At 40.5% G+C, this 20,362-nt stretch overlaps 1 protein-coding gene across 1 annotated transcript in view; it reads right to left on the bottom strand.

The window, feature by feature from the left end:
* Nucleotides 1-241: 241 nt before the first annotated feature.
* The window catches only part of Usp30 (ubiquitin specific protease 30), a 268,673-nt gene continuing 248,552 nt past the window's right edge, over nucleotides 242-20,362 (bottom strand). Inside the window, exon 11 of the mRNA XM_090381070.1 lies at nucleotides 242-386. The gene's annotated coding sequence lies outside the window, so the exon portion shown is untranslated. The remainder of the gene's footprint in view (nucleotides 387-20,362) is intronic.

Raw genomic sequence — 20,362 nt, 5'->3', positions numbered from 1 at the left:
TATCATGGAAATATTAACAAAGCCATGTAACACTGAGTTCTAATTAAACTTTTATACATTTAGTATTTCCTAGGATGTTTCATGAATTTTTGTTACTTTTGTAAGGCAATGGATGGAGAAAAACAAGACAATGCAACAGTCTTTTATTAGTTACATTTCAGTAAACTAATACTCTGTACACATTAAAGAGAACAACTAGAATAAATTACAAAACTTGTAAAAATACAAGTGTTCTCTGTTAGTTAGCAGCAGCATTCTACTATATTTATAATACTGGACACCAGTTGCAAACTTTTGCAGTTTATATTTGGTAAACAGTCATAATACAGGCACCACAGTCTCTTGCTGGAAAAAATTTGTGAACTCAATGCTTCCCTTTCTTAGACCTGCAAGAATAAGACAAAAACAGAAAAATTATCACAGAACTCTGTACAATTAATATTTATTGTTAATAAGCATCATGTTGATTATGATTTACATAGTGAACAAAATGAATAAGCACATTTTAAATACTGGTAATAAGTTCAAAACTGAATAGCCAACAGCACATTATCCTTACTTCCAATCATATGGTAAATGCAATGTTTTTTTAACAAGTATGAAAACTATCCTCCAAGAAGTAATTGGACCCGTGTGTTTACACTCCACTGGACTTTTCTGAATAAATATGAGATATATAAGGGAGGTGTACAAGTCATTTAGTTATGCAATTGCTGATAGCCTATACCATCCAAAGTTAACTGTCGGTGATGTTATGAAATGGAAGCATGACAGTATCTTGCTTTCCAGCAAATACGCATTGTATATTTGCTGGAAAGCGAGTATTTTGTATATTCACAAAAGGTGAATATACAAAAGTACTTGGAAGGGAAGTCTTTGACAATCTGTCAGACTTTCGAAACATGAACCATGAAAGATATCCACAGGTATTGAAGTCTGTACGAATGCACTGTAGGAGCTCCACAGCCTTGGTTTTCACAGGAGAGTAGCAGTGCATAAACTAAACATCACCAACTGCAATCAGTGATCTTGCTTTGTACAGTGCAACAAACACTGTAATTGGTCCACAGAACAGAGGAAATTGATTCTATGGAGTGACCAATCTTAATGCACCCTCTTCTCATCAGGTGGGCAGATGTGCAGGATGCCTGGAGAATATCTAGTGCATTGTGAAAACAATGAAGTTCAGTAGAGTGGAGTTATGGTGTGCAGCTTTTTTTCTCGTGGGAAGACAAGGATCTTCGGTGGTTGTGTGGGAAATCATAAATGCCAATGCCCACCTTAACATTTCGAACAGGTCCATGCTTTCTACGATGTGGCAGTTCTTTTGTACAAACCCATTTTTTTTTTTTTTCCCCCAACAGGATAATGTCCCACAACATAGTGTGGATGCTGTTCAAGAATGGTTTGTAAATATACAAAAGTTGAAATGGCTCATGCGAAGTCCCAATTTGAATTCTATCAAACACTATGAAAGGAATTGGAATGTAGGGTGAAGGCCAAACCAACAAGTTTTCACATCAGTAGCTCAACTGGTCACTGTTTTGTAGTAGGAACAGAGGACTATTCCCACTGCAGCCTATTATTTATTGATGAAAAGCCTACCCAGACAGGTGGTGCATATCATAGTGGCCAAAGAGGAACTGACATAAAAAAATCTTTCTCTGTTCCAGAGAGCAACCAACATCCACCTCTCTCTCTCTCTGGTCCAGAGAGAGAGGTGGATGTTGAGTCTGAGTGGTGTGGGATGACCAATGGTAAAGAAAAGATGACTGTGGGAGTCTTTTAACCCAAAGGTTGCAAGACGTGATAAAAATCACTTTAAGCAAATTAAATAATCAAGCAACTATAAGCCACCTCATTATGGGGGAATTTAAATCTCTGATAGACTGTAAATTGTGGACCATCAATATACAAAGTGGGATCAGTTTTTTTTTTAACCACCTGGATAACTGTCATTTATGTCAACACTTCAGAGAGTGGCACAAGAGGTATTAACATCCATGATCTGGTCCTCACCAAGGATCCAATTAGCAACAAAAATGCAATATTGTAGAAGCTAATAGCACGTAGCAACCATAATGTCAGTGTCTAGGGATATTTCAGTAGTCCGGAGGGTGTGAGCTTTAATTTCAAAAGTGGAGGCTATAGTGTATTAAGGGATTTCGTGGTCTCTTAACTGGAGTGATAACTCCAGTAAATAGAGTAATATAAGTGGAAATGGACATCATGGAGATTGGAACAGAGACCACAAAAATTTGTGAAATGAACGAGGAAGTGTTTGGGAGATTTAGATCTTTTTGCAAATAAGTTTGTTCTATTAGTTAGACTATTAATGATGTATTCAGTAATAAGAAAAGGTGGGGAAGACATGTATGAAGTAATGAAATTTTTGGATATGGTGTACACATGGCAAGAATATACCCAACTTCTCGACACAAAGTGGCCTCCGCAATGTCCCCATATACACACACTACTCGGACTCTCTCCATTCACTATCTGGCAGAGTACAGGCAGCGAGATTATACACTAGCTGATCCAGAAGCCTCCTAGAGAGGGTGTGGTAGACTATCTAGTGGCTTGGCTGAAAACACCATTTTAGAGCTACACCCTCAAAATTTAAGGAAGATTGGATCTCACAATGATGAACATAACCTCAAAAGACATCAGTCATACTGCATGATGGAAGAGATGCGGGGGATTGCCTGAGCTTTGCTCTGGAGGCTAAACACGAGTTCCACTACTTCAAACCTCCAATAAGCAAAGTGGTGGTACTGCACCAGTTGATGAGAGTCATCTACCACCTAGTATTGCCTGCTACAGAGGGGTGGCATCTCCACACGGGATATGAGCACCGGACCTCGACCCCTGCTTACATTGGTTCACACCTGGGTGATCACCTCCAAATATACTAAGTGCTATATTTCAGGACTTGCATATGGGGGGTTATACACAGGGTTACTAACAGTCAGATGATTGTGAAGGTGCAAGCAATTTGTCTGTTGCAGACATTGGATTTCACCGAAATTGGTCCACTTGACCTGAGTATCACCTGGATATCAGTTTCATCAGCATTTTAGACTCCTAGGTAGCAAGAAAAGCTTGACATGAGACAGTCTCAAGGATCAAATGAAGCATACTTAAAATGGCAGGGGCGTGTGGAAAAGCTAGGAGAAAGCAGGCTAGCTAAATCACATACATTTGAAGCAAAAATGAATTGGAGTGGACCTAGAGACAGATTAATGGTGTGAGGCAAGCATTAGGGGAAAGGGGCTTACCTTTGCTTGGATTAAAGAGCTAACAGAAAATAGTGAATGGAAGGCTGACAGTACAGGACTGATTTATATGATCATAATGATCTTATTCCTGTTTAGTATAAAGTTTGAATGATGATATTTTACTGATGTGCTGTAATTAACAATTAAATAAGATGAAAAGCATTTTCTATCCTAGACAGTGGCAACTCATATCACAAACATTTGTCATATATAATATTGAATAAATTCATAAATTATTATTATTAACAAGTATACTGGATAGTGCAAAGCATCATTTTAATATGCAGTAAATTCACAAGGAATGCAAACAAAGTTTGCAAAAATGGTATCATTTTTGCAAAGTTATTGTCCTAACATCTCATATTGTAAAATCCCTCGCAACAAGTTGCATGGTCATGCACTTTCAAGTAAATAATGCTTTCCTAGTAGAGAAAACTTATTTATTCTCAAGTTTCAAGTGCAGCCACACAGATACAAGTTGCATGGGGTGATTCTTTTGTCTGGTTACTAATACTGGCCAAGGAACACTCCAAATTCTACAAGAGTTCAAGATAATGCCTTTCTGGAGTTCCATGCAAGTGTTCTCTGTAAGGACAAGATTATTATGGAGGCTCTTTTGCACAATGCTATTGATTGACATGGTAATTGGTATGGTCATTATTTGTTCCATATACAACATTTCTTTGACTTCCTCTCTTGGGTCTGTGTACTTTCTGATCTTTTCTTTGCAGGTTTTCTGGATGTTGCTGGTATTGGACACTGCTATATTGATGAGGGTTATGTCTTGTCTGTTGTGTGAGATCATCTTGTCCATTATTATGGAGTGATTCCAGTAGAGTTTGTGAGTGGGGGGATCTCTAGTATGGCCTGAGGTTTGTACTTGTAATATGGTACACTTCCTTTCATCAAATGGTATTTTTGCACTAGCTCCTTAAGTATTATCTTGACAATGTGGTCATATTTACAAGTGTATGCCGTCTGGATGATAACCCTGCATCCCATCGTGTTGTACTGAATTGTTTCTAGGGCCAGGTGGGATCGTTGACAATGCCACCTGACCAGGACAATCTATCAATCTGGAGTTATTGTGATATATTTCCTGTAGTTCCTGGTATTGATTACCTGGTCTTGAATGGCAAGCATGAAGCCTTCAGTCTTGGGGAAGAGCCGCCCACTTGTGAGCCATGCGTTGAAAGCCATTTATCTATGTAGTCTCGATGGCAGAGGTCATTGTAGTGTCTGCCACGGAGTGCCTTCACCCATCTTTTTCTCTTTGTTTCTTCTGCTGTGTGAGTGGGGGTCTCCTTGAGGCTGAGTGGTGTAAGTCATTTGCATATCTTCCTTATGACTTGGTAGATTGCCGACGTGTTTTCCTAAAAATAATCCATAAGGTTCTTAATTGCATTCTTCTGCTGTTCAATGAGGTCTGTCAAGCCCGTTTCCTTCTTTGCAGGCTGTGGTCAGTTTCTTGATGGTCAATTTTGGTTGGCATTTTGCAGCTCTTGGTGAATCTCAATCTCTTCCAGCTTAGTGCTGGTCCAATCTATGTTCACGAAGGAGTACATTAGTACTGAGACTGTGTAGGCAATTATGGCTAGCAGAAATGTGGTTAGCCACATACACTGTTGGAAGACAGGTGTTTGGTCTGTACTTTTCTAGGTTTGTGGTGTCTGTGTCCTTAACCGTTAGGTAGGCAATTCCTTGAGTCGGAGACTCTGGAACTATGTCAGGGTATAGCCATCATCATCTGTCATCGTTCCCCTGTTCCACAGGTGGAACATCGATGATAGCGTATAGCGTTACTTGTAATGCAGCTCTGGGGATTCCCCCAAAGCCACGTCAAGCAATATGATGAACAAACTCTGTAAATGCCAGATTTATGTACATTAGTGAGTGTTCATGTAGGTTATGTTGTGTTGTGTTGTTCATCCAGCTTCTTAGCCTAGGGGCTTGTGTTTTCACAGAAACCTATAGTTTACTGTCTAACACCCCAAGGAGGCGGGCCGGGCAGTAGGAAGTATGAGGCACTGGCGGGACAAACCCCGAAGTAGCCAAGACTACAGGCAGGGAGAGGCCAGTAAAAAAAAAAAAAAAAAAATTGAGAAGAGCGGTGCCCACTTGATTGAAAGGGGGAGACAGTAGGGAACCCCAGGACAGGATGCCACCACCCTGGGTAGTAGGAGCGAAAGTTCATAGGGAAAGAGATCCTTATGTTGGAAAGCCTGTTTGTTGCTCTATCCCACACTGGCCAGGGGTCAAGCTATACTGACTAGTGTCTGCATCCCACACCACAATGGCTAAGTAGCCACAGCATGATGCTTGCTTGGATGGGCATGGGGCCATAACTGGTCCACTTGCCCTCCAGCCAATCCAGAGGGAAGAGTAGGAGAGCCACACAATTTGTTACACTTATGACTCTCATTCACATTCTGCTTTCATTCTGATTTTATATTTTTTCTCACATTTTATGTTATATAAATTTTTTTTCTTCTCTTAAATTATGTTTTCCTCCTCTCAACCATCCTTTCTCACACCAGGGGGAATGCAGTGGTGTGTAGTGCAACTTAGTATACTAATATGTGTAATAAGTAAGATTTAAATAAACTAATTTAAGATAAAGGTTACAATTAAAAGGTTAGTGTTTACTTAAAATGTGCTTATGCACTCTCACGCTCACTAATTCGTCAGGCATTTGTTTCATCTGTTCAATTTTTTCTTTCTGCACTTCACTCCCCAAGCCCCTCAACTTACTATTACTTTTTGGTTGAAGTGCAGCCCAAGGGAAATGCAGTAAGTGTATTGGTATTGTTAGTACAGGTCGGCCATCACTAATTTGGCCACTGGTAATGTGGTTCCACCGCTAATTCGGACATAATTTCCACGAGTAAATTTCCTGGGACAGTGCACTGACTTGCCACTACCATTTTGGTGGCGCTGGTTGCAGCATTAGCTGTTGGTGCAAACTCGTAAACACTGGCAAGCCATTTCTACTTGTTTTTCTGCATTTATTATTATTATAATCTACTCGCATTTAGCCCCAGCCACGGTTCCAATGCATAAAGGAAGTGCTTCTCGTGGTGTAAAGCGAAAACACTGTACATTGTCCATAACAAATAAAGTTCAATTTCTGAAAAAAACTCGACGGCGGTGTGTATGCGAGAAGCTTGTGTGAATTATACAACATTAGCTCTTTGACAGTGTATGACATAAAGAAACAGAAAGAAAAATTGCTCCAGTTCTTTGCTAACAGTGGATCAAAGAAATAGATGTGCATAAGGAAAACAATGAAAGACGGAAAAAGTTCAGAACTGGATAAAGTGCTGATAATGAGGTTTAAACTCTGCGTAAGTGAAGGTGTTGAGCTGTATGGGAATCTGGTGAAGGAACAAGCTAAAATTTTTCATAAAGAACTAGGACTAGGTTACGAGTGTGATTACAGTGAAGGCTGGCTTCAGCATTTCAAGCAGCAACATGGCTTAAAGTTTTGTGCAGTATGTGGTGAAAAACGTTCAGTGGACAAGGAAGCAACTGCTGCATTTGTTGACGAGTTCGCCAAGTTATTTTCTGATGAAAAATTAAGTCCTGAGCAGGTCTACAATGCCAATGAGACTGCCTTATATTGGAGATGTAATCCAAGAAGAACTCTGACAACTGAGGATGCAGAATCACCAACAGGTTATAAAGCATTGAAAGATCGTGTCACTGTGCTGGGCTGCTATAATGCTGAGGGAACCTACAGACCTGTGTAAGTGCTTGTCATCAGCAATGTATTTGGAAATGCACTAGGCATAATCCTTATGGGTTTTGATAATTAACTATATAATATCGGTGTACATAGTTAACCCATAGATTTGAGCTACGATTGTAGCGTAGAAGGCATCGTTTTTAATTGTATCTCATAATGTGGTTGCTTTCACAACAAGATAGCTACTATTGAATTACTTCAAATAAATAACGCTTCTCTAGTAGAGAAGGCTACTGTTATTTATTTTCAGCGTACCACCACCCAGACGATATGAGATACAATTAAAAACGATGCCTTCTACGCTACAATCGTAGCTCAAATCTATCGGTTAACTATGGTGTATTTACACCGATATTATATAGTTAATTATCAAAACGCATAAGGATTATGCCTAGTGCATTTAATTTTCCAAATACATTACCATCACACCCTTCTGGCATCTCTCATAATGTGGATATAACTTCGTAACTGAGATGGCCTGTTGTATTACCTACCCGCCCACTGATGACGAAGACAAAAAGCTCCGAAACGATCGTCTGGGTGGTGGTACGTTGAAAATAAATAACAGTAGCCTTCTCTACTAGAGAAGCGTTATTTATTTGAAGTAATTCAATAGTAGCTATCTTGTTGTGAAAGCAACCACATTATGAGATACAATTAAAAACGATGCCTTCTACGCTACAATCGTAGCTCAAATCTATGGGTTAACTATGGTGTATTTACACTGATATTATATAGTTAATTATCAAAACCCATAAGGATTATGCCTAGTGCATATAATTTTCCAAATACATTATCAGATTAATGTATCATCATCTGGGCATGGTGGGAAAAATGGGTACTCCAGCTATTGATTGGTGCACATAAATGCTGTGTATATATTTTCTTCTATGATAAATTGATGTTCCTGTACCCCTGGGAGGGGATCAATTTCAACCATTAACTGTGTTCTTTGGATGTCATAAATTGTACATTCATATAGAATGTGTGCCCAGTCTTCACTTTTGCCACAGGTACAGTTTGGGTCATCAATCAACCATAAGGAAGTAAGTTTTGCCTTTAGGAAGCCATGACCTGTCAATATAAATATTGTGAAAAGTCCAGGCATGTACCACTTTGGTGGCTTCGGACTAACCATTGCCACCTGTGACAGAATCCTTTTGGTAACAGCACCTCTGGTTTCCTGCTCCCAATTACTTGGCCATAATTCTTGAAGTTCTGGGGCAATTTTCTTTGTCTCTGCCTTGACATTGTTGGCTGTGTCAAGGGCTATCCCCAGAAATTCTGTAGGTTTGGTTGTGCTCGCGATCTTTGTAATTAGTCGTCCGCATCCTATTTGAATTTTTTACAAGATTGCAGGAACTATCAGGTTCTTTGAGACAATGGTCCATTTCTGGTCTGCTATTCGCTGTTTGGGAACCGAACAGTTGGGAACCATTCCAACCACTTGGCATGTAGTTTCATCCTGTACATTGTCATGTTGGTCTTGAGCTTCATCATTACTTTGTAGTATACTCAGACAATGAATGTTTTCATTTCAATGCTCAACTCCATGTGTTGGCTTTTTCTTCCTTTTTTGGTGGTCACTAGCAGTGTTGTGCAGGAAGCACTTCCAGCTGGTTGGGCTGGATGAGCTTTCCTTTTCAAGTCTATAATATAAGCCTCTTTTAGCAATTTCCAAGTAAAGTTGTTGTTGTTATTTAGTTTTTAGGAGCATTAGCAACTAAGGCCATATTGCTCTGGGGATATGCGGTGGTCATTCCCTGACCTTTCCACATCCTCAGCATTTGGTGGTCACGGGCTCGAACCCCAGTATAATCAAGAAGCGTGTGCTACGCACTGCTGCTCCTGCCCACCTGGCTACGGAGGCGCCCAAGTAAAGTGAGAAAGAGCACCAGCCAGCATCTGCAGTGTGGGTGTGCTCACAGCGCAACATGCTCTGGTGATTTTGAGTAATATTGTTCTTTGAATTGTTTCAAGTTTATTCCTGATCTTGACTATTTCCGGGAGGTAAACCACACATCGGCTCCATAGGTGATAACAGGCAAGAAAACTGCCCGGTATATGACTGCCAGGGGTCTTTCTTTTGAGCCCCCAGTCAGCTCTACTGATCATGGCAATCATGACTGCACAGTTTCTCACTTTTTTTTTTTTGTTAAGTATGCCAAATGGAGATAAAAAGTTAATTTTGAGTCAAAAACAACACCACTAATTTTAATTCGAGGGTGTCTCCTTAGGTTTCCTTTCAAAAGTATAGATTTAGTTTTCGCCAGTGATATCTTGAGCATTTGTGCCCACTCCCGCAATTGCATGAGGGCAGCACTGGACCTTTGCTCTACAACCACTCTTGCATTGCCTTTTACAAGGAGAATCAAATCATTTGCAAAGGCTAGGCTTTCTACTGGGCCCAGATCCAAGGCCAGCAATTCATCTGGGGCTTGTCAATTCCTGGAACGCTGTACGGAGCGAGACACTTCAGCCTGTGAGGTGGTTCTTAATTACTTGATAGACATTTACCTGATTTTGTGGGACATTTGTCTGTTGGAGCCTCCTAAGGACACTATGCCACCAGAGTGAATCAAATGCCCAAGCAAAGCCTATTGTGAGTAGGTGATGAATGGAATCCTCCATAGTGTTGCCCTGCTTAAAGCCAAACTGATTGTTTGAATGGTTTCTTGCTTCAGTGTAGTACATTGATATCCTATTGTAAATTAATATTTTGTATATTTTGGTAGCAGAAGTTCTGGATGTTATCTATTCCTGGGATTTGCCAGGTGTGGGACTTCTGATCAACTGTTGTACTCTTCCTTCCAAATCTCCCATTCTGTCATCTCTTGTATGCCTTTGGTTTTCTTCAATTCTAGGTCTATCCAGGAGGCAGGGCCTTTATGGCTAACTTGGCTGCTCAACAGGTTACCCCAGAACTCTGAGTGTCTTCTGGTCAGGGAGTACTGGTTGCACACTCCCTATATCGGTAAAGTCTCTGAGTGCAAGGAGCTTCTGCTTGAGGGTGTCCAGGTATTCTTTTAGCATTGGTATAGGCATACGATGCAAGGAAGCAAGCTTATGCAGCATCAGCAAAAAAAAAAAAAAAAACGCTCCCACTTCACCCCTCCCTTTGTTCCAAATACCTGTTCAGCTCAGCTTTAAATTTATTTAGGCTTGTTTGTTATTTGGTTTTTAGGAGCATTAGCAACTAGGGCCATATTGCTCCAGGATATGCGGTGGTCATTCACTGACCTTTCCGCATCCTCTGTATTTGGTGGTGACAGGCTCGAACTCCGGTCTAATCAAGAAGCGTGTGCTTTTATTTAGGCTATCAACTTGTTGTGCCTAAATATATTTATTTAGGCACAACAAAAGTCTGTTCCACCAATCAACTACCCGCTGGCTAAAGGCAAACTTCCACACATCTATCCTACAGCTGCCTTTCCTCATTTGAAATTATGCCCTCTCAGATGATAATTTGAGCAAGAGGAAGAATCCCATCAGCACTGAGCACGCTCAAACCATTCAAGGCTTTATACACCTCAATCAGATCACCTCGCAGGTGCTTAGTCTCCAAAACTTAAGCCTTTCTTCGTAAGAGCAACTCTTTATTCCCTTCACTAATCTTGTTGCCCTTCTCTGTATTCGTTCCAACAGCTCTACATCCTTCTTAAAATAAGGTCTGCAGACCTGTATACAGTACTCAAGGTGTGGCCTGACCATTGCCTTATACAAGGGGATAATTACCTCCTTATCCCTGCTAGAAAAATTCCTGAATATCATTGACAAGACACCATGAGTACTCTTGCAGACAGTCTGCACTGCTCAGAAAACTTTATATCTGCCTGTACAATTACTCCCAGGTCCTTTTCATTTTCTGCCACTGTAGTACCTTATAGTTGTATAAAAAGGAAATGTTGAAAAAAAAAAAAAAAAAGTATAAAATACAAAAATATATTGATTAATTTTATTGTTTAGGGTTTTATATTGACTTTAGAGTTTATAGTTGTATAAAAGAAAATGTTGTAAAAAGTATAAAATACAAAAATATATTGATGAATTTTAAATGTTTAGAGTTTTAATTTGGCTGGAATAAGAATCACAATTTATAGAAGTTTGCCTTTGAAGTTTAAAGTTTAATTGAGCTCTAGATAGTCGATATCCGCCTCTTCGGGGCAGGGGCGGTAACATATCCTCAATGTTTGATTTACCATACAGAGGATATGATTAAGGATCAAAAGATTAAAATTGATAGGATAGAGGAATAAAGCGCAGATGAGCTTATTGCTCAGGAAGTGCAGGTACAAGTAGGTGTTAGGACAGTGATGATGATATCAGTGTAGTACCACAGAGTTTATATGTTACTCTGGGGGTTACTGCTTCCCATATGTAGTACTTTACATTTGTCAATGTTAAACTTCATTTGCCACCTCTCAGCCCATCTGCTCAACTTTTCTAGATTCTGTTGCAGCAGTGTACTGTCATTAGTGTCAATAACAACCCTGCCAACCTTCGTATCTTCTGAAAATTTGGACATTAAGCCTGATATACCATCATCAGTATCATTTATAAATACAGAAAACAACAATGGACTCAACACTGAACTCTGAGGGACTCCACTAATAACATTAGTCCATGAAGAGCAGTGTCCATTGATTACCACTCTGTCTTCTCCCATTCAACCATCCCTTTGATCCTCTGATTATGGGTTTCATGTTAGCAGTGCAGTGGATGTTGTCTTTCTTGAGGATGGTTTTCACTTTTCTAATCTGCTTCTTACTTCTGTTATCCTTGTACTGGGTCAGTTGGCCTATCTTCACTCTTGGCTTTCTCTCTTGTGCTGTAGCCTCCTTTCCCATGCTGGTGGTTCCTTGTCTTTGCATTTTGTTTTCTGTTGGTCTCTGGTTTCTCTTCCATCCATCCATTCTGGAGCGGCACAGTAAATGGCTGTGTAGATGGTATCTCGTGTTACTTCAGTGTTGTTCATGGAATCCAGTATTATTTGCCAAAGAATTCTGCTGGGTATAGTGTGGGTCTTTGAGGGTCCACAAAGCACCTCAAATTCTGCTAGGACCTTCTTCCACTCATCTTCTATTCTGTATTGCTACCTCATCTGTTTCCACTTTGGTTGCTCTGGGTTGCAATTCTTGTACATGGTGTTCCTCCTATTTTGGTTTGGTCGTGCTCATGACCTTTGTAGTTAATGCTCACATCCTGTTTGATTTTTTCCAAGATTGCAGGAACTATCAGGTTCTTTGTGACAATGGTCCATCTCTGGTCTGCTATTCCACCCATTCAGCATGTAGTTTCATCCTGTACATCAGGGGTCACCAAACTTTTTTCACGACGGGCCAGATAACCGAGAGATTGACGAGCGCGGGCCGTATAATCATTTTGTTCAATATATACAATTCAGTAAATACAACAAAAATGAAGATAGCAAATATATTTATTTACCAATTCACACCAATTCAACGTTACAATGAAACAGATTTTGAAACAAAAGAATATCACTCTCAATTCTGTCAAGGTCTGAAAATCTTTCCAAAAAATGCTTTTTTAAGTCGTTAATAATTTTCTTTGGAAATTTGAGATTGATATCTTCTCCGATTTCAGCAAGAAATTCTTTGAAACACTGAAAATGAGAGAAATCTCCTCTTTCCAGTTGTGCTTCAAAAAGTAATAGCTTTCTCCGAAATCCTTTAATGATTTGGTAAAGGTTCCAGATAAAGTTGTCCTTTCCCTGAACTTTTAAATTCAATTCATTCATGTGAGATGTTATGTCAACCAAAAATGACAATTTTGATAGCCAGGTAGGATCTGATAGAAGTGTATCAGCTCTATCCTTTTCAGTGAGGAAAATATCTATTTCTTTTCGTATCTTACAAAAACGATCTTTCGTATCTTTCGTATCTTACACACAGCAGTGAGGTGGCTTACCGCAGCTAAGCCACCTCACTGCTGTGTGATAAGGTAAGTCACAAAATTCAGAGTCAATTTCCTCAAGAAAAGCCTGGAACTGATTAAGTGCATTAATCATGCACTTAAGTGATTAAGTGCATGGCCCCGAATAAAGTTCACCGCAGAGATGACTGGTTTCAGTAAGCAAGAAATATCTAAGTCTTTGCCACATAGTGCTTCTTGATGTATAATGCAGTGTATAAACAAAGCACCCGGAAGTTGAAGATCTAATTTAGTTCTAGTTCTAATCTTCCCTACGAGACCCTTCCTAACACCACCCATGTTTTTCCTCCATCAACTGTGACACATCGAAGCTGATTCCACTGAAGGTTATAGCTTTGCAAAGTTTTCTGCACTTCCACGAAAATATCTTCTCCAGTTGTTGTTCTGTGCATTCTGTGACCTGAAAGTCCAAATTAACACCACGAATGAATATGAGAAGTTGTGACGTGCTCGAGAGATCAGCAGACTCATCCAGCGCTAGAGAATACCACAAGAATTGTCTAGCTTTTCGCGTATCTGCAGTACTATATTTTCTCCAAGTTCTTCTGTTCTCCGCACAACTGAACTTGCTGAAAGGCTACCACTTCTAAATAAATTGGTTTTTTCAGGACACAAGTCATTTGCCGCTTCCATCATACACTCTTTGATGAAGCTGCCATCAGTGAATGGTTTTCTTCGCTCTACCATCTTATTTACTATTTTGTAACTTACATGGGTTACAGATTCATTTTCAGTAAATATTTTCATGAACACATGCCTTTGTGATGCCAAATTATGTTTTATGAATTAAAATTTTTCAGTACATAACTTTCCAGAAAACTTCGAAAATGTTGAAAGATGTTTGTTTCATAATGATGCCGAAGATTGTACTCTTTTAAAACGGCAACACTGTCATTGCATATCAGGCACATAGCCCTTTGGTTACTTGCTTCCACAAAGAAGTACTTTTCTTCCCATTCTTAATTGAAAAGGCGACACTCAGCATCTACTTTTCTTTTCTTAGTAGCCATAACTATGGGAGAACGGCGAAGAAAAATATCTAGAAAGGAGAAACAATTTCTTACTTACATATTACTATTTGTATATGTGCGGGGCAGGCCGGATGAACAGACTATGTGGGATGGATCTGGCCCGTGGGCCGTAGTTTGGTGACCCCTGCTGTACATTGTTATGTAGGTCTCTAGTAGCTTCATTACTTTGTAGTATAATCAGACAATGAATGTTTTCATTTCAATGCTTCAGTTCATGTGTTGACTTTTTCTTCCTTTTTGAGTGGCCATTAGCATAGTTGTGTAGGAAGCACTTCCAGTTGGTTGGGCCGGATGGTCTTTCCCTTCCCTTGTGTTAGCCATATGGGTAACAGCAACAGTTGCTCCACTGCCTTCCACAAAAGACAGTCTGCAACTTTTCAAGCCAATCTCTCTGTCTAAAGGCTTTTTTTTTTTTTTTTTTTTTTTAATGGAAACCCAAACACGAGAGGTATTACAACACATAGTACTGAGCATGCGTTGGAAGTTGAGAAGATGAAAGAAGATATTTGTTAACATTAGACTTGAACTTCTGAAGACAGTAATTTTCAGGAAATACATAAGAAGGAAGGTTGTTCCAGAAAACGGAAGTTGAATGAATAAACGAGGAAGATAAAAAGTTGGTTCTGTGAGTGTGAAGTTGGATGGTGGCTGGTGGCAGCAAGTGTTTGGACTGTTTTGAAAGAGAAAGCGGGAATTATAAAAACTAATTCAGAAGAACAGTGCCCATGGAAGTATCTGTACAAAAGACATACAGCAGAAACAGTACGTCTATGAGACGGTGAGTGGAGAGACTCTGTTGGAGAGGAGTCATTAATTAACCTAACTGCCCTCTTCTGAATGGAATCTAGAAGCCCGAGAGAGGTGTTGGGGGCACTGCCCCAGGCGTGGGTACAACATTCCATGGTAAGGCGGATTTATACAGGTAAGGGTAATTTATATAGGTAAGGATTTGTACAGAGTGAACAGCTGTTTAGAAGAAAAGTAATGTCTATAGCGAAAGAGAAAACCAAGTTTTTTAGATGCACAGGAAGCAATATATGTAATGTGCTTGTTCCAAGAGAGATTAGAAGTCAGGGTAATCCCAAAAGAGATATATCATCTTGCCTAGAAATCGAAGTGTCACCAAAGATAAGAATAGGAGCAGAAGAATCCTTTTTGCAAGATATAAGACAGGACTGAGTTTTACGATTGAAGTCAACTAAGTTGTCTTTGCCCCACAGGAGAATTACCTGGAGATCAGCATTTAAGCATTTGGTAGCAGAAATTCGAGAAGTTGAAGCTGATTAAGCAAGGCAAAGTTTCTCAAACTGGAAAGTGGAATGCAATGTGCTATCATCAGCAAAACTATGGATAGGATTTCCAGTCAATGGAAGAAGGTTATTAATATACAAGAGGAAAAGAGTGGGGGAAAGAACTGAACTTTGGGGGACACTAGCATTAGTGGAAAAGTCAGAAGACAGAGAGCCATCTACCATCACCCTCAGTGAGCAGTCAGAGAGAAAACTGGATAACCAATTATAAAAAAACAGTTGGCAAACCATAAGATGGTTTCCCAACTGTTTTTCCATAAGTTTGTTTAGAAGGCCTTTATGCCAAACATGATCGAAAGCCTTTGAGATGTCAAGAGCAACTGCTTGTGTTTCACCAAACTTTTCCATTGAATTTGTCCATAAATGGGTAACATAAGCCAGACTATCACAAGTGGATCGAAACTGACGAAATCCATAATGGCGATCGCTGGTCAGACAGAAGGTTTCTAGATAGTTAAAGAGTTGGTGGTTAATTTATTTCTCCATTACTTTTGAAAGTTTGTTTGTTTGTTATTTGGTTTTTAGGAGCATTAGCAACTAAGGCCATATTGCTCCGGGATATGCGGTGGTCATTCCTTGACCTTTCCGCATACTCCGTATTTGGTGGTGACGGGCTCGAACCCCGGTCTAATCAAGAAGCATATGCTACGCACTGCTGCTCCTTCCCACCTGGCTACGGAGGCGCCCACTTTTGAAAGAGTAGAAGTAATTGCAATGAGACAGTAATTGGATGGGAGGGATTTGTCACCCTTTTTTGGAACTGGTTGGATATCAGCAAATTTCCAAGCAAAAGGAAAAACACCTTTGGAATAAGAAAGTGAAAAAAGGTGGCAAAGAACAGCAGTAAGTTCAGGAGCACAGGTTTTCAGAACAAGTGGAGAAATACCATCAGGACCTGGAGCTTTCTTAGTATCAAGATTCATCAAAATCCTTCTGACATCCTTTTGATGGAAGACCACAGGAGGCATCGAATCGAGTGTGTTGGGAATGGTGGGAGGTGTTTTACCAAGATCATTAATACATGAGTTGGAAGAAAAATGGGATGCTAGCAGGTCAGCTTTATCCTCGGCTGAAGTGACATCAGAACCATCTGGTTTGGACACAGGTGGGAGCAGAGATGGGCAAAAGTAGCGGCCAATAGCTTTGGCAAGAGACCAGAGTGCTCGGCTACCATTAGGGCAAGAAGCAAGTTTTCTACTCTTAGCCTGTTCAAAATCTAGTTTGGACTGATTAATAATAACTGCTTTACAATTGTTGCGAGCTTTGGTGTAGACAGAAAATGAAATTGAAGAATTGGAAACAAAATAATTATGACATGCAACATTCTTCTCTTGAATAGCCTTAGCACATTTATTGGAAAACCAAGGTTTAGATAAAGGACAAGATTTTAAGATGAAGTGTGAAATGAAGGATTTCATCCCTACAAGAATAATTTCACTGACACAATCTGAGCAAACACTGACATCAGAAGTTTTGAAACAGTAATACGACGAAGGAAAGAAGAAAATAAATCTTGCAGGTCATCCCATTTTGCATTCTTGTAATGCCAAACAACACGAGTTTGGGAATAGCTATGAGATAAAGGCTCCATTGGAGAAGAGACAATCACCAAGTTGTGATCTGAAGTGCCTAAAGGACTATTCACATTGACCATGTACTTAGAAGGGTTGTTTGTCAGAAAAAGATCAAGTGTGTTGGCTGTACGGTTAGGATTGTCCGGTATTCTTGTAGGTAAATGAACAATCTGTGCAAGGTCATTAGTAATTGCAAAAGCCTAAGCATCTCGACCAGCTGAGTCTTTGTGACTAGAAAACAGAAGCTGGCTGGAGTTGGGAACATTAAAATAACAAAGGAAAATTACCTCATTGTTAGGAAAGCTAGACTGGAGAAAGTCAAAGAGCTCCAAGTGATTAGTGGAATTGGGAGAATGGTAGAGACAACAGATGAATTTGACACAATGAGGTAGAGAGATTTTAAACCAGAGAAGATCAAAAAGAGGAGATTCCAAATTACCAAGTCTTTGATAGGGAATATCAGAATGGACATATGCACAAGTACCAACTTTAAGGCGAAAGGAATCATACAGCGAATAATTTGGGCAACTGAGATGAGCAGTGGTTGAATCAACGAATAACTGAGATTCTGTTAGAAAAAGTACATGGTGTTTGGCAGACTGTAAGTGGAAATGGACATCATTGAGATTAGAAATGAGACCAAGTATATTTGTGAAATGAACTAGGAAGTGTTTGGGAGGTTTAGATCTTTTCGCAGATAAGTTTGCTCTATTAGTTTGACTATTCATGGTGAATTCAATAGTAAGAAAAAGTGGGTGGGGGACATGACATACTGTATGAAGTAATGAAAATTTTGGATATGGCATACACATGATAAGAATATACCCAGCTCCTTGACCAAATGTGGCCTCGACAATGTCCCCTACATACACACTACTCGGACTCCCTCCAATCACTATCTGGCAGAGTAGAAGCAGCAAGATTATACACTAGCTGATCTGGAAGCCTCCTAGAGAGTTACCAATAGTTTCAGTCCAGTGTACTAACTAATGGTGTCTGGTCCAGTGTACTGTAATGGTGTTTACAGGCTGGCCTGCGAACACCATTTTAGAGCTGTACCCTTGAAATGTTGGGAAGTTTGGATCTCGCCATGGTATTCATCATAACCTCAAAAGACATCAATCATACTGCATGATGGAAGAGATGGGGAAGGGTTGACTGGTACTTAGCTCTGGAGACTAAACATGGGTTCCACCACTTCAAGCCTCCAATAAACAAAGTGGTGGTTTTACACCAGTTGATGAGTCATCTACCCCCTAGTATTGCCTTGTAACACAGAGGGGGCGGCATTCCTCTGTGTGGTGTAAGTGCCACACCTCGACCCCTGCTTAAGTTGGTTCACACCTGGATCACCCACAGTGTTCTTGCGCATGGGGTTTATACCTAGGATTACTAACAGTCCCACCATCGCAAAGGTGCAAGCAGAGGATTTGGCTGTCACAGACCGTCCTCATCGAAATTGGGTCCGCTTGACTTGAGTGTCACCTGAATATCAGTTTCATCATAGTTTTAGACTCCCAGGTAGCAAACACAGCTTGTCTGGCATATCTGAGAGAATGTCTGCGACAGCCTCAACGCCCAAATGCAAGTGACTATCTTGTGCCACATTCTATGCAGTATGTTCAATATTTCTACTTCTGATCTTCATCCAGCTATACAGGTGGACCTGTTTAGCTTTGGCTTTTGCATCGTGGTAGGTGGTTAGTTCTTCGGAGTAACACCAGATGGCACCAGTTTATGCCTTAGCCATCACTTTGACCTTGAGGGAGGTAGGTCCAATAGTGGCTTTCACATTTTTTTTCCTAGCGATTTTTTTCTCTTCTCACATCAGGATTCAAACTCAGGTCCACAATATTAGTCCAGCATCATAACCACTGGGCTAATTGCACTCCTTTATTATTATTATTAATTTGGAACAAAACTTTTCTAGATTCAAATTTTTAAAGAGCATGACTATACAGGGTGTTTCAGTTAAACGTTTCAGAACTTCTAAGAGGGGTAGGGTACATCCTGACAACTCGAAATCATATAGCAATGTGGGGTCGGAAATGCTTTCCTGAAGTGGTGTTGTACACAGAAGCACCATAAAGAAAAGAGACCGTAAGTGAGAAATCGTTTTAATAATACATGAAAAGAAGCAAAAAGGTACATGGATTAAAGTAAGTGTTCGAAGTTTCTTCCACGGGCTACAATGCACGCCTCACATCTCCGACGCATGGACATCCGAACATTCTGGAATACTCCAGGCGAATTTCGAATTTCTTGAACAAGAACGGCAAGTTAGTAGGATGGATGATTACACGAACGCAGAGTTAGCCGATATGCATTTGGCGTACGGGGCTGCAAATTGTAGTGGGCCAGCCGCACAGCGTTTGTATGCGGAACAATATCCGACGAGGCGTATTCCCAGTCATAATTTCTTTGCAAGACTGCACCAGAGGTTAGCTGAGAGAGGTTTATTTGAAAGAGCTGACAGGGACAGGGTAAGAACAGCACGGACTCCAGCCGTCGAACAGAATGTGCTGCAGCATGTACAGGGGAATCCAAGAACGAGTACACGAAGTCTAGCAAACGCAGTCGGGGTTTCCCATTGCAGCGTCTGGAGGATTCTCCGAGAACAAGACATGCATCCGTTTCACGTGCAGCGTGTACAGACACAGCAACCGGAGGATTATGCACCTCGTATTGCTTTCGCACAGTGGTAGCTTGGAAAATGTGCTACAAATCCCCTTTTTCCTGCTGAAGTGTTGTTTTCCGATGAGGCATCCTTCACAAGGGAAGGAATTTTCAACACGCATAACGACCATATCTGGGCGGTCGAGAATCCGCATGCAATACGACGTCGTGCAGCACAGATTCGATTTTCGGTCAATGTATGGGCCGGTATTATGGGAGATCACCTCATCGGACCTTACCTGTTACCGTGTCGTCTAACCGGACCTATCTACTTGATCTTTCTGCAGCAAGTATTGCCACAACTTTTGAGAGATGAACAGATTTCTGCATCGACGCAACAGACAATGTGGTTCCAACACGATGGAGCCCCTGCCCATTATAGCGGAGATGTTCGTAACTACCTGGATGTCACATTTGGTCAACAGTGGATCGGACGTGGTGGTCCCGTGCGTTGGCCTGCTCGGTCACCCGACCTATCATGTCTTGATTTTTATTTCTGGGGTCATATGAAATCGCTAGTTTATGACACCCCTGTTGACAATGCTGAGGAGCTGGTTGCAAGAATCGCAGTAGCTGCCGAAGAAATTCAAAATTCGCCTGGAGTATTCCAGAATGTTTGGATGTCCATGCGTCGGAGATGTGAGGCGTGCATTGTAGCCCGTGGAAGAAACTTCGAACACTTACTTTAATCCATGTACCTTTTGCTTCTTTTCATGTATTATTAAAACGATTTCTCACTTACGGTCTCTTTTCTTTATGGTGCTTCTGTGTACAACACCGCTTCAGGAAAGCATTT

Source organism: Mastigoproctus giganteus, chromosome 9, assembly GCF_048544385.1.
Source record: "Mastigoproctus giganteus isolate SK-2022 chromosome 9, ASM4854438v1, whole genome shotgun sequence".
Lineage (NCBI taxonomy): Eukaryota > Metazoa > Arthropoda > Arachnida > Uropygi > Thelyphonidae > Mastigoproctus > Mastigoproctus giganteus.
Note: the sequence above shows the minus strand (reverse complement) of the source record. Positions and strands in the feature narration are given on the sequence as shown.